Raw genomic sequence first — 14917 nt, 5'->3', positions numbered from 1 at the left:
CCTTTTGCTACTTATAGGAGACAAAAAGATATGCATGAAAACAAAAGACTAGCAAATATGCCAGAATGTTACTACTGGGTGATTATAGATGATATTTTTCTTTTTCTGTATCTTGCAAATTGTTTATGATTAACAGTATAATTACCAGAAAAAGTAAATTAGCCTTATTTTTTTCCTAACTAAAATGAGTCTAAGAGTCTGGTTTCTTCATATTTTTAAAGGGAAATCTTTGTCAGGGAATGAAAGTGGATAGATCTCTCCTGGGAGGAAATCTGGGCAGTGGAAAGACTACACTGGTGGCAGGTTTACTCTGGGAGCTCTAGCAACCACTGAAAATCCTTGTTGGAGTAGGAAGCAGAATTTCTGGGAAGCCAGTATCAGTAGAGAAATGAACGCTTCCTGAGAAAATTCAGCCTCCATCTTTCTTTCCCAACACCCCCCTCTCATGCATTCCCAAAGAACCATGCAAATCTCTACACTGAACTGTAATAATTCCTTACTTTATTCTCACCCATTATAGCTTAAAAGTACCTTCCATACATTATTCCTTTTGGCCTTCATAATAATCCTACATAATAGAAGGGGTACTATTTAGCCCCACTGAACAGATCTACATTCACAGCCTCACAGAGAGACACTAACTTGCCCTAGTGCAGGACTTGTAAGATACACAACTGGCATATGAAGCCAGGGCCCCTAACTCCAACTCTCACCCTCTCTCATTTCATATTACTTTTGGATCCTACAGTCCTAAAAGTCCATTGATACAGGTGACAAACATTTAATACCAAGACTTCTTCAAAGGGAAAGCTTCTTTGGAAGAAAATAGAAAGCTACTGAAATCCAAACGGGACCCTCTCCAGCCCTAGTTTAAATGTCCCTAGATCTAGAGAGATGATGAGGTCAGATTTTGAAAGACTCCTGATCCTTACCTCTGCCGCCAAAACTGCATTCCTGTTTTTACTCAGAACTTCCTAACACTGGTCACGCTGCTGAAAACATACAGCACATGTTTCATGCCAAGACTCAGAGGCCACTTCTATACCCTGCCCAATCATCCAACCCCTCCATCAACAATCACTAAGGTCCACAATGGACCACACAATGGATTAGGCCCTGGCTTGCAATGGCAGTTGAGTGGACCCCTCCTGTGAAATTATAAACTAATGGGAAGACAGGCAAGACAACTGTACAAATATACAATGACAAACCATGGTAAGTGCTAGAGAGAGAGTACATGAGACCACAAGAGTAGTCCACACTCAGCACACCTTCCTCTCCTTTCCATTCCCTCTCTTTCATTGTCTATATATATGCTTGTTTCCCCTGGTCATATGCTTCAAGGAGGGCAGGTTATCAAAGCACAGTCCCAGATGCTGTAATTACCCTATGGAGTGCTCCGAGCCAGGCCATAATCATTACCTGCACAGCCTAATGTAATCCTCACAACCAGTCTCTAAGGCAGGTACTTTTATGCTGTTACATCTCCACTTTCCAGATGAGGAAAAGGAAGCTCAGAGAAGCAGAGAAAATTGAACATGCTCTACTGGAACAAAAATTAAATCCAGATCTGGCTGATGACAAAGCCTATGCTCCTCACCCCCATGCAATAGTCTTAGTTTCTCTTTTCTTCCTTGGCCAGGTAAGGTGCTCTTCTAAGAGATGATGCCCAATGAATATTTAGTAAAACTATGCTCCGAGTGGACATTTGGCCAGCTTCCTGGTGGGCTCCCTGCAGTTGCCCACTCTGTCTCCTGTGGATGGGCACTGCTCTCTTCCCAGAGGGAAGTTTTGTTGCTGATGCCCTACTTGGACCAGACAGGTATGTTTTTGGTCTCATGAGGCAGGTGGGGAGGGATGCACAGAATATAATGCAATCAGCCCCCAGACCCTCAGCTGACACAGCAAAGAACACAGGAAACAATCTTGACATCCTACGTCATGGGAGGGTAAGGTTGGAGCCAAATACAAAATGTCCCAGTCCAAATTCCTATGGCTTCCCTCTCCCAGACCACAGTGCATGGCATAGTCCCAGCGATGACCACTAGGACAGTGTGTTAGAAAGGATCTACTTGGGGCGCCTGGGTGGCGCAGTCGGTTAAGCGTCCGACTTCAGCCAGGTCACGATCTCGCGGTCCGTGAGTTCGAGCCCCGCGTCAGGCTCTGGGCTGATGGCTCGGAGCCTGGAGCCTGTTTCCGATTCTGTGTCTCCCTCTCTCTCTGCCCCTCCCCCGTTCATGCTCTGTCTCTCTCTGTCCCAAAAATAAAAAATAAAAAAAAAAAAAAAAAAAAAAAAAAAACGTTGAAAAAAAAAAGAAAGGATCTACTTGAGGGGCACCTGGGTGGCTCAGTCGGTTAAGCGTCCAACTTCGGCTCAGGTCACAATCTCACAGTTTGTGGGTTCGAGCCCCGCATTGAGCTCTGTGCTGACAGCTCGGAGACTGGAGCCTGCTTCTGATTCTGTGTCTCCCTTTCTCTCTCTGCCCCTCCCCTGCTCACACTCTGTCTCTGTTTCTCAAAAATAAATAAATGTAAAAAAAAAAAAAATTAAGAAAGGATCCACTTGAGGTGAGAGGAGCAAGAGAGAGAGAATAAGCAGCAATGTGGTAGAAGTAACATAGGAAAACATTTGGTAACACTTCCTCCCTTCTTTCCACACATTAGGAAAAAGCAGTTGGGATGATTAAGCAGAACACCCAAAATGGCCATATGCGCACACACTAACATAGAGGGAGATAATACTGGACCGGCAGCCGGGAGACCTGCACTGGGTTAGGACAGGTGAGCTATAGGGTTTCTTCTACCTTTAATGGTCTATGAACCGAGGTGAGAAAAAAAAGGGCATAAGTAACAATCCTGAGTGAGAAAACACAATTTCTGAGTACCTTCATCCATTAAGTGATGAGTGCTTTCTACATGCAGGTTCCAAATTAGAATCTGTGTGGAATAAAAGACAATTTCTAATCTGATCCACGATTTGGATCAGATTGACCTGGGTTGCATCTGAGCTCGGCCAGTCCCTGGCCATGATTCTGACCCTCAGGACCTCATGTATAAAAAAGGGGACAGAGTATTATCTACCTCGTGGCAAGGCTGTGGGATCCAGGGAGACTGGCTCGTGGGAACCACTACCAGACACAGCCATGATCACGTGATCACAGTGGTCTACATGAGAGAGACGAACAGGATAAGTCATCAAGGGGTGTGACCGCATGGTTGGTATAATGACGGGCTCTTTAATTCCTCAAAACAGGAAAACTGCAAATGTCCAAAGCATTTAGGGAGGGATATAAATATTTAACTCCAGGGCGGAGGATTTTTTGCACATAATTAACAAGAAATATGGAGCATGAGGAAGGCCCCTTGGGAAGGGACAAGCACAGAGGACCTAGCAGCTGGTATGAAAGAAATAGTTCCTCAAGCACAAGGATGACAGAATTAGCCTAAGGAGCTCTTCCAGGGGCCTCCTCTCATCAGAGGAGCCCCAGGCACCGGACAGAAATGGCACTTCAGGGAATGTATGTGCATGGATATGTTAAAAACATGACTTTGGGCCCAGGGTGGTTGGTTTTTTTTTTTTTGTTGTTGTTGTTTTTTTTTTTTGAGTCCCTGGAGTCCTCCCACATCAGGCTCAGAGTGAGACATCCCTCCCCTCCTCCTGGCTCTGGAAGGTTCCTGGGGTTGCAACGTAGTCAGTGGCAGCCAGGGTTTCACTCTCCATCTACATGCAAACTAAGTCACTCCTGTCCTAAACCTGCCTAGAGAAGAGGGGTGGACCTTAAAACTGGAAATGGAGACCGTCATTCATTGAGAGAAAATAGGTCCCTTGCTAAATTTGGCATCAGCTGAGGAATCTTAGAAAAAATGAACTCACCCCCTTGTTTGTGAGGAAGGCCTAATCCTCACTTTGCCCAAGAGGATTATTGGGTGTTAGAAGGAAGCTTGCATGCACTTTTTTTAAGCTTGTGCCAACTGCATTTGTGTCCACAGTATCCAAGATTCGTTCTGCTGTTTAGGGGAGATAATAGACATTCCAGGCTATTTTAATGCCTCTGAATCACAAACCTGAATGTTTCCAACCTTTGCTATCACCCAATGCAGGACCCTGTCTCCCAAGCTTTCCCACAGCTGTTGCTTTATATTCTTGGGAAGCAAGTCTGAATGGAAGCCAAGGTACCAAGGTATAGACAATTTGTGGAAAAGTAATGGTTTGCCATTTACAATATACCTTTCCAAGGTGTTTGTCACTATGGTCCACAGGCTGAGTTTCAACTTAGCCCCATCATTTTTCCTTTCCTTTGGTTACTATGGGATTAATGTAATACAGTCTAGAAATTTTATTTCTTTTAAATCCTGTATGTCCCTACTCACTCCAACACTGTCCTATCCTCCTCAGGGGAATTCTGGACTCACGAACATATGTCACACAAGAGTGGGACTGACCTGACAAAATCTGTCTTGAGTTTAGCATAGCATTCTCAAAACATCATTTAAAAATATTACAAATTGGCACCTGTGTTAGGCTTTATAATTTAGAAAGTATTTTTACATGACAAATTTAATTCTTATAACAACCCCATGAGACATGGCCCCCTTTCACATTAGTGAAAACTGAGGCACAGGTAATTTTTTTAAATGTTTATTTATCTTGAGAGAAAGAGAGAGAGCACACACATGCACATGAGCAGGGGGAGGGGCAGAGTGAGAGGGAGACACAGAATCCCAAGCAGGTTCTGTGCTGTTGGCCACAGAGCCAGACATGAGGCTCATTCCTACAAACCATGATATCATGACCTGAGCTGAGATCATGAGTCAGATGCTTAACTGACTGAGCCACCCAGGCACCCTGAGGCACAGGTAATTTAAATAAGGCACACCTCATTTTATTGTGCTTCACAGACATTGTGTTTTTTACAAAACGAAGGTTTGTGGCAACCCTGCATTGAGCAAGCCTATTAGCAGCACTTTTCCAACAGCATTTGCTCACTTCCTGTCTCTGTGGCACATTTTGGTAATTCTTGCCAACATTTCAAACTTTTTCAGTATTATGACATTTGTTACGGTAATCTGTGATCAGTGATTACAACTTGCTGAAAGGTCAGATGATGGTTAGGATTTTTGGCAATTTTTTTTTTAAGTAAAGGATATACACTGGTTTTTTTTAGACATGATGCTATTGCCCATTTAAAAGACTACAGCGTAGGATAAACCTAAGTTTATATGCATTGGGAAACCAAAAAGGTCATCTGACTCACTTTCTGGCAGTGGTCTGGAGCTGAACCTGCAGTATCTCTGAGGTATGCTTTTAAGTTGCTTGAGATCACAAAGAAAGTGGTAAAGCCAGGACCCAACAGATTATAAGGCTCCAACGGGTGGCCTTAACCACCTTTTATAACAGTCATGTCGCCTACAGCTCAGTTAGATTATCTGCAGGCTGATGGGTCTCTAGAAAACAGGGTAGCCTTGCCCTAGGAAGAGCATAACAATTCATCCAGTATGGTCTTCCTCGGAAGTGACGATTTCTGGTGGTTTCTAATTGGTAACTACCTTTCCTTCCCTTCACTATTAAGGCTGTTTAATTTCCACCTGTAGTTACAAGTTCTATCTTGACTCTGAGGCCAGCTGGACTCCAAAGGAGAATCTCAGGAGAGAGCTTCAAGACAAATTCTTAGCTAGTACATTCTCATCTTGAGCCTCAAGTCCCTGGGCTACACCCCAGTTTCCAGTGCCTGCCTGATCTTCCAAGCTGGATGGAAACTTGTTTTTAAAAAAAAAATTTTTTTTATTTTGAGAGAGAGTGAGCACGCAAGCAGGGGAGGGGCAGAGGTTCACAGCAGGGCTGTGAAGCGTGATGTGAGGTTCGATCCCATGACCCTGGGATCATGACCTGAGCTGAAATCAAGAGCCAGATGTTCAACTGACTGAGCCACCCAGGTGCCCTAGAAATTTGCTTTTGACACCAATTCCTTCAAGAACACAGTCTGGACTTACTATTGTTGACTAAGCCATAAACAGATGGTATTGGGAACAAAAGCCAAAGGGAGACAGGGAAGTGAGGGGTTGTTTTTATCTGACTGGGCAGAGCAGGTCCTTCCCCTCTCCACCTGGCACTAACACACAGAAGGAGATGGCATCAGGCTGGAGTTTGGCAGGTCATGGATGGGGCAGCCAGGCCAGCCCAGGGCAAGAAACACCCTGTATATCACCCCTCATCTCCCCTCCCACTGCAACCCCAACTTGCCAAGCCTGGAAAAGGTACAGCACCCATGACAAAGAGAAGGTACTGGACTGTGACCCCACGTCACGAACCCACGGATTAGAAGGGTGGCCTCCGCCCAGCCAGACCTGGCTCAGTAGGGGAGGCGGCCTTTTCTCACTAGCATTCCAGCTGCTAGCGGTGAAGAGGTAACCATGGGAACCGACACAAAGGGCTTAAAGTTGAGGGGCAGAGGCTGGAAGCAATGGTGAAGAAGCAAAGAGGGACTTCAAGAGACAGCCCTGCAACTCTCCTCACGTTAGCCATGCACATCTATTGTGAGTCACACTCAAAGACAAGTGGAACTTGCACACGGCACAGCAGGCTTGATGGGTCAGGGACAGCCAGAGAGCAAAGATCCTTGCAGGTTCTTCCTCCAGATTGCTTGCTTCTCTCACCTTCAGAGAGCAGAAACCTCAGGGTTTCATCTGCCAGGAGTGTTGCAGATGGGTGGGTGGACACAACTGGTACACAACAGCCTTTAAATACAAGGCTGCAAGCAACACTTCCCAATGGGAGTCCTCCACACCCCCAGCTTCAGCCCACTGCTTCCAGGGGGACTTCCAGCATGTGCCGGGGAACCTCTCTGGAGGGTCCGTAAGTAGACCTGGCACCATTTGGGTAGTTGAGGAAAAAGTCCTGAGATTCTGGCTGTTTAGCTGCACTGCAAAGGAGAGGCTTGGATGTTGAGAACACTAACACAGAGCACCTTGTACAACAACGGGGACTTGCAGAAGCAGGAGGCTGCTCCAGTGCAAAGGCTCTTATCTACACAGGAAATCAGATCTATAATTTCTGTAACTACATTTCTCCCCTAGACCTCCACACATTAAAAAAATTAAAAAAATAATAAAATAATGTTTATTTTTGAGAGAGACAGAGTGTGAGCAGGGAAGGGGCAGAGAGAGAAGGAGACACAGAATCTGAAGCAGGCTCCAGGCTCCGAGCTGTCAGCACAGAGCCCGACGTGAGGCTCGAACTCACGAACTGTGAGATCATGACCTGAGCCAAAGTTGGAAGCTTCACCGACTGAGCCACCCAGGCGCTCCACCAACACATTATTTTAATTGGCCAATGTAACTCTTAAGTCTTCATTAAATCAGTAGGGTTCTCAACCTGCACTTGGCTTTCATTTTTTTAAAGTTCTAGCTCAGGTTCTTCTGCATCTATTGAGGAAATGCCAATGGAAATAGGGAATAGCAACATCCCAGGTCAGTTTACTTTTCCTCTTACTATGACAGGGCTCTGGAGACCATCTTTCACCTGGCCTTCCCTCTTGGACCAAGGTAATCTATGTCAATCCTTACAAGGGCTTCACACAGCCTAGACCAAATCCTAACAGGTGGCCTAGTTCTCCGCATGTCTTTATTCCCAAATTGATTTTTTTTAAAGCTTAGTGCATGAGCACAAGCAGGGGAGGGGCAGAGAGAGGGAGAGAGAAAGAATTCCAAGCAGGCTCCACACTGTCAGTGCAGAGCCTGATGCGGGGCTCAAACTCAAGAACAGTGAGATCATGACCTGAGCCAAAATCAAGAGTCAGACTCTTAACTGAGCGACCCTGGTGCCTCTCCCAAACTGACTTCTTAGTCGGAGCCATTGGGGTGGTAGGAGGGTGAAGGACAGGGTCAGAGAGTGTCACTGACACGCAGAGTTTTGAGAGTCTGGGGAAAGAATCTGAAGTGTTCATTAGCACCCCCCTGCCCCCCATCCCTTGGTCAACTAATTCCTCATCACCCGTGTTCACTTGTGTGCCATCCATAATGGTGGCACCAGTGCCACTTATTGGTGTTACTTTCTCCCTGTAGTAATTAAATCTTAAAAATAATTTTACCTAAAAGGGAAAAGCGACTGACCTCCATTACGAGACTCCTCAGTTGAGGAGCAGGATCCTGTGGAGCTTCAACCCTGGCACCATCATGCCCTCAGCAAGCTATTTAATCTCTTTGTGTTTGGGTTTCCTCACCTCTAAAGGGGGAGAACAATGCCTACCTCACAGGAGTGTGAAGAAGATAGAAGACTTTCAGGTAGTGCTCCACTCTTAGCAAGTAGTCAATCAATTTCAGAAATTAACACCCACCAAGGTGCCAGGCTATTTACTTTTACATGTACTTTGTCACTGAATTGTTAGAATTGCCTGAATCTGATACTATTGACACCTCTTTCAAGGTATTATTATCACAGTTCTGCAGATGAGGAAACTAAGGCTTAAACAATTAGGAACTTGCCCTAAACCACTAGCAGATAGCAGAGCTCAGATTCAGACTTCGGGTGCTCTGTCTCCACAGTCTTAGGACCTTTTCACTACTGCCTTTTTACACAAGAATATCTTGTTATTCTTATTTTTAGGAAGATAAAAAGAGAAAACCTTAGGAAGAAACTCTGGTGTTTAATGGGGGTGGGAATGGGGAGGGGACAGGATTTAAACTTCCTCAAGCAGGAGGCTTTATAAAACAAACAAACAAAAAACAAGACTAGCCTAAGACGGAGCCCTTTGCTCTGAAAAAAATTCCCAGAAAAATGGATACATATTCACACTTAAGAGTCGGGGCATCTATGAACCCTTGAGTGTGAAATGTCTTATCACTCACAATTGAATTCCCAGGGCTAATACGTTCTCAGTAAATGTGTGATAAATGTTTACTGAATGAATACCAACCCAACAACAAAATGCCTCTGCTGGAGTTGGCAAAGCACAGAACATCTTTCCCAAACACTTTGTGAAACTGAAATAATTAAAGCTTAATAGATTAAATAAACTATTATCATATTGACCACTCCATCCAAGGTATTTTACTGAAAATTGAAGTTATATAGTCTGTCTCTTTAAAAAGAAGCACAGGGATGCCTGGGTGGCTCAGTTGGTTAAGCGTCCAACTTGGGCTCAGGTCATGATCTCACAGTTCGTGAGTTCGAGCCTCACGTCGGGCTCTGTGCTGACAGCTCAGAGCCTGGAGCCTGCTTCAGATTCTGTATCTCCTTCTCTCTCTGCCCCTTCCCTGCTCACACACTGTCTCTCTCAAAAATAAACATTAGAGTAACATTTTAAAATAAAATAAAAAGCAGCACAGTATCAGTTTGATACAGAGTTCAAGCCTTTCATTGCCCCCTCCCCCCACATCTTTAGAAAGAGGATGTAAAATGTAACCTTTTCACCTGGATTCCCAGAGGAAGCTATGGACCTAGTCTGGGAGTTCAGCTTCAACAAATTTCATAAAATCAGTCCTTTAACACAGAGGGGTTTGCCTAGTGGGTATTTCCTCTCCAGGGTTCACCTCTGGTGGCAAAGAAAAGCCACACTGGTACTCTGAACAAGTAAGGCTGTAGGCAAGAACTTTAAATTCCCCATAACCTCAAAAACAGAACTCATTAAAAAAAAAAAAAAAAAGATATATAGAATGTTAAGTATATCAGTTAATAGGTTACAGGATCCTTGATAATCTTAAATGAGATGGTTTTACAAAAAGTACAAATAATTTTATATACACCAATACCACATTTATATTTATCACAGAGCATGGGATTATTAGCTGACATTTACTCAGCCCTCGCTAAGCTAAATACTTTCATTATCTACCTCAATCCACACAACAACTCTATGAAGAAGCTTCATTATTGTCCAAAGCTTTCAGATTCAGAGGCATTTAATAATTTGCTCAAGGCAATATATACCTAGAGGCAGAGATGGGATGTGTACTCTGGTCTATCTCCGGAATCTAGGTTTTTCTTCTCCTGATTGAACTAATGTTTTGCATACAGTAAAATGCGTAAGTCCTTAAGTGTTCAATTTGATGGAGCTTGAAAATTGTGTAGATCTATGCAACCATCTCTCAAAACAAGATCTAGAACCTTTCCATTGCTCCAGAGAGCTTCTTCTTACCTCTTTCCAGTCACTCTCTCCACCCCTCAAGAGGCAGCCACTAACACCTGCCACCATAGATTAGTTTTGCCTGTTCTCGTTCTTCATAAATAGAATTGCTTTTGTATTCTCTTGTTTTTTTTGTTTTTTTTTTTTTAGGTTTATTCATTTTTGAGAGTACGAGGAAGAAGGGGCACAGAGAGAGGAGGGCAGAGGCTCTGAAGCAGGCTCTGCACTGACAGCAGTGGGCCCTACGCAGGGCTCAAACCCACGAACCGTGAAATCATGACCTGAGCCAAGGTCAGATGCTCAATCGACTGAGCCACCCAGATGCCCAACCTGTGACTGGCTTCTTTAACATAATGGTTCTGAGATTCATCCAGCTGGTTGTATGTATCAGGAGTTCATTCTTTTTGATTGCTGAGAAGTAGGTCATTGTATGGATGTACCACAGTGTATCCATTCTCTTGGTGGACACAGGGTTGTCTCCAGCTGTTGGCAATTATTAATAAAGTTGCTATGAACATTCTGTACGAGACTTTTTGTGGACATTTGTTTTCATCTATCTTGGGTAAATAGCTAGGCATGGAAATGTTGGGTCATAGGGTTGGGATATGTTTAACTTACAACAAACCTAAGTTCTTAACCCCTATCCTCCCTCACAATGGCATTAGCTTATTAACATCTGATTTCTCCTCTTACAGGACAAGAACCCAGAGGGCAAAGAACCCATCTCCATTTCCAGGGCTGCCTCCCACATAGTAAATGTTTGCTGAACAAATGAAAGACCATTGTTACACTCCTGTTCCTTCTTTGGGCGTTACTATAGCATAAGAAAACATGCTTGGCATGCATGGAGAAATATGACAAGCTGGCGGGTGTGGAGGGGAGGCACTGCTCATTCAAGCAAAGTGAAAAAACGCCCAGCCAGGAGACTCTTGACTTCCCCATTTTCCTCCTGAGGTGACCTTTCCTAGAAAGTGAACCCCTCCCAGTGATCCTGGGGGGAGAAAGCATGGTGGCTGCTCCTGATCCAGTGACGTGACAGAAAGGGAGGAAGGTGTCACTGCAATTGAGGTCACACAGTGGTTAGAATTACAGGATACTTCTGTCAAACGGGAGAGGAGAGGAAGCAGCAACCCATGAAATCCTGACCTTCTGAAAGAAACCACAAACCAGCAGCACTGCTGGCCCAGGGGAACAGCCTCCAACAGAAGTTACAGGAATACGTGGTCTGGACAAAAGCGCTACACAAGAACACATTTTGAGGAATAAAGTAAAACGTAATGTTGACATAAAGATGTCATCAGATTTAACATACAAAATGGGAATCCTGAAGAGAAAGTTGGATCCAGAGTGAAGAGAGCTCCCAAGGACACCATCTTTAGTTGAGAGTTTTAGGACACATGGACCCCTCCCCCACCTCTCAGGCAGAACTTTTAATTCCTGTGAATCAACCCATTCATTTACTTCAAACCACACAACTTATGCTGTATTCAACTTCTGTAACTTCCTAGACAGCAATTAAATCATTGTTGATTTTTCTATCCATAAATAGAAAAGAATTGGCAAGTCCTAGGAGTAATTATAAATCTTCCTTATCAAAGGAGGATTTTCATTTTATGTAAATCCAAACAGGGCTTCACCTCTTACTGGACTCAGGTGCTTTGGGGGTGGGGGATCTTTATACTCTTTGGTCCCAGGTTATTGAAGGCTGAAATATAATTAGAATGCCTCGATTTGGGGTTTGGAGAGGTGACCCAGTCTTCCTTTATCCAGACAGTACTGCACTGAAGGCAGATGGATGTTTATCCTATTCTTAAAACCGCCAGGGAATTAAATTCTCTACAACATCCCTTGGTAACCTTCTCCAGGGTTTTATCAAGCATACAGTGAAGAAGTTCTGATGTAGAAACCAATAAAAATATTAACTCTACCAGCCTAGCTGCAAGCACTGGTAAGGGATATGTGTTTGGGCACTTTGCCTTAATGGTAGAGATGTATTTACAAAACAGGCTATACAAACAGAAACCATTTGTCAGGAGCAGATGTGGGAAGCTGATTCAAGAGAAATTGCCACAATAAATTCTGCTCCATGAACTCTGTGAAGAAGTTATTGTTGGTTACAACCTTTTTTAAAGTACAAGGTTATTCCCTGGTCATTTCCTAGTTTTAGTTCCTAAACCAGATTTGTGAGCAATTAAAAAAATGTCTGCAAAGTTTTCAAATGACTAAGCTTTTATGAAACACAAGCCTTAACCTACAATATAAACATTGTTGTGAATAACCGTTTACTTCTTTTTCAGTTCTGTATGATCCACCTTTTCTGCAATGACCATGTAATACTTTCACAATCAGGAAAAAAAAAAGATTTTAAAAGACAAAAATAACCATCAAAATTAGTTAAAATGGAAACCAACTTCTGGTGAAATCATTTGGGGGTGGGATTTAGCTATACGTCTAACACGCCTTTGATAACTAGTCCTTAAATATTAAATAACTAGAAACAGAAAACGCACAGAACAATCTTTAGAAGCCTCTGTGCTAATCTCTCCATGGAGATTATACGCATGTGGGTGCTCGTTCACTCCCAGCCCAAAAGCCTCCCGGCACAGAAGTTCACTACACCACTATGATAAAAAAAAAAAAAAAAAAAAAAAAAAAAAAAAAAAAAAGTAACACATCGCAGAGAAAGAGACAAACATACTTCCCCCCCCCCCCCATGCTCCCAGTATTGAAATTTTTTAAGCCCTCCCACACCCTTCGGCAAAGCACTTTTATCCCTCTGGCAATTCAGAGTAGAGCGTGTGTCAGGTATAATTTAATTCCTTGATTTAATTTCTGCTACAGACCGGAGAACACACCTTTTTAAAAACTGCCTTAAGATCTGGAACAAGTAGGGGGCGGGGGGTGCGCCTCAAAGCACATTTGAGACCTTTCCTACAGAAACCAATCCAGTAAAATTACGAAAGAGAAGTCTTTCTAAACCCAGTAGGGGCCCTTGTGCGGAGCGATTTATCAAAATTAAAATATTTCACAGATCATTTCTTCTGAAAAGTTTTCACGCTGTCAATAATCTGCAATTATTTTCCTCTTGGAGTGGCAGTTCCTGCCTCCATAAAAAAAAAAAAAAAAAAAAAAAAAGCCAAGGCCCAGGAGTGTCAGGAGACCTTTGGAGAGCGCCGCCCCCCTCCCCCCACCTGGCCAGCCCCGGGACCCATCCCCACAGAAAGGGTTTTTCCACAGTCGCCGAAGGGACTGAAATAGACACCCTTTAGAAAGCAGACGGCGGGGCACGCCCGCCCCCCTCCTTCAAAGGCAGCAGTGCGCCCCGGCCGCACCCACCGCCGGCCAAGGGGAGCGGACCCGAGCCCAGCACTCACCATCGCCGCTCGCGGGGCCGCCGCCGCCTCCCGGGCGGCGCAGGACTCCAAGCCGACGCCAAGTTCAAACCTCGCCGCCGCTCCAAGGAGGCGGCGCAGGGCATCGCCGGGGGTTTCGGCCGCGCTCAACAATGGGCGGCTCGGCCGCGCCCTGCGCCGCCGCGCCCCGGCTACTGCAGCTGCGGCGCGGCGAGCCCGGGGCGCTCGGCTCCAGGGGCCGAATCTCGGCGCGGGGGACCCGGGGGCGGGGGGGTGCGGGGGCGCCCGACGACCACGCCTCCGGGCCTCTGGGGCCGCGCCGGAGGGGCAGCGCTCGCTCCGCGCTCGCCACCAGGTAATCCCACAGGAAGCCTCGCGGATTGGCCCGGGCGCTCAAGACAAGATTTGCATTTCAATGGCAGAAAAGGCTCCCCAAGGTTTGAAAACGGATTCCGGGATGGAAGAGTCAGGCTGCCCTCGCCCCTCCGCGGGCTACGTCCTCTGGTCCTCGTGGTATTAAGGGGACCGACACACATGCTCCCCGTCTCTCCTTTCTCAGCTCACCCTCAGAAAGGTGGCTTACCTCCCCCCACCCGCCCCATTTTGAAATGAAAAGGAATCCGAGAGCAAAATACCAACTTTAAGAAGCCCGCGCTCGCTTTTCAGGGGCCATACAGTTAGTAATTGATCAAATGAAGCATGAATGAAGCAAGGTAAAAAGTTCACAGCTTGGAAGGAAAAAAAAAAAAAAAAGCTCACATTACAAGGAAAATAACCATCCTTTTTCTTCGTATGTCCTCTTCAGTAGAAGTCAACCGGAGAGATCCAGGTTGTTGCCGACCGGCTAATGCTGTTGAAACCTCCCTTCCCAGTCAGTCCCTTTTTGTTTCCATGAGCATCACCTCTACATGAGACACAGGTGATTATTCCAGTAGTTATGGCTGTTATCTCTCGGGACCTTGGATTCAGCTTTGCAAACTCTTGGGTTTTAGACAATATACACATTTGCATTTGTTTTGCTTTTATGATACAAGTGCCCAGTTGATAGTCTTAAGGAAGGTAGGGTGTTATGTTTAGTTTCATCTTTCTTCAAAGGCTCTTCCAGCCTCTTTCAATGGGGGTAAGAGTTTTTTCTTAGAGCACCTTTCTTAATTGCTTTCACATGTTGTCGCCAGAGATTAAGAAAACAGGTCTGAAATTGGTTTTATTTCTTCTCACTCAAGCAGAATCCCTGTTGTTAAAATTTCAGGTTCTATATTTAAGGCAGTAAATATATATATACAGACACAGAGAAGAGAATGCCTAATTAAGTAGGAACTAGAAGCCTCGGTTCCAGGAGGGTTGATACCATTTGTCTTTACTTGGCTGTATTCTTTGTTATTAGAAGCATTAGCTACCACAGCAACCACTGAATAAACCTCTTTACTGAAATCTTTATGGACA

At 44.7% G+C, this 14917-nt stretch overlaps 1 protein-coding gene across 6 annotated transcripts in view; it reads right to left on the bottom strand.

Annotated features, from left to right (window-relative positions):
• Positions 1-14917, bottom strand: part of SHROOM3 (shroom family member 3) — a 320630-nt gene that overhangs the window by 72668 nt on the left and 233045 nt on the right. Inside the window, exon 1 of one of the 6 annotated variants that reach the window (XM_078446009.2) lies at positions 13496-13629. The exons of the other annotated variants lie outside the window; for them this stretch is intronic. The gene's annotated coding sequence lies outside the window, so the exon portion shown is untranslated. Of the gene's footprint in view, positions 1-13495; positions 13630-14917 lie in introns of those variants that run through there. 6 annotated transcript variants of the gene reach the window in all.

This window comes from Panthera onca, chromosome B1 (genome assembly GCF_046562875.1).
Source record: "Panthera onca isolate mPanOnc1 chromosome B1, mPanOnc1 haplotype 2, whole genome shotgun sequence".
Lineage (NCBI taxonomy): Eukaryota > Metazoa > Chordata > Mammalia > Carnivora > Felidae > Panthera > Panthera onca.
This window is presented reverse-complemented; position numbering and strand designations above follow the sequence as displayed.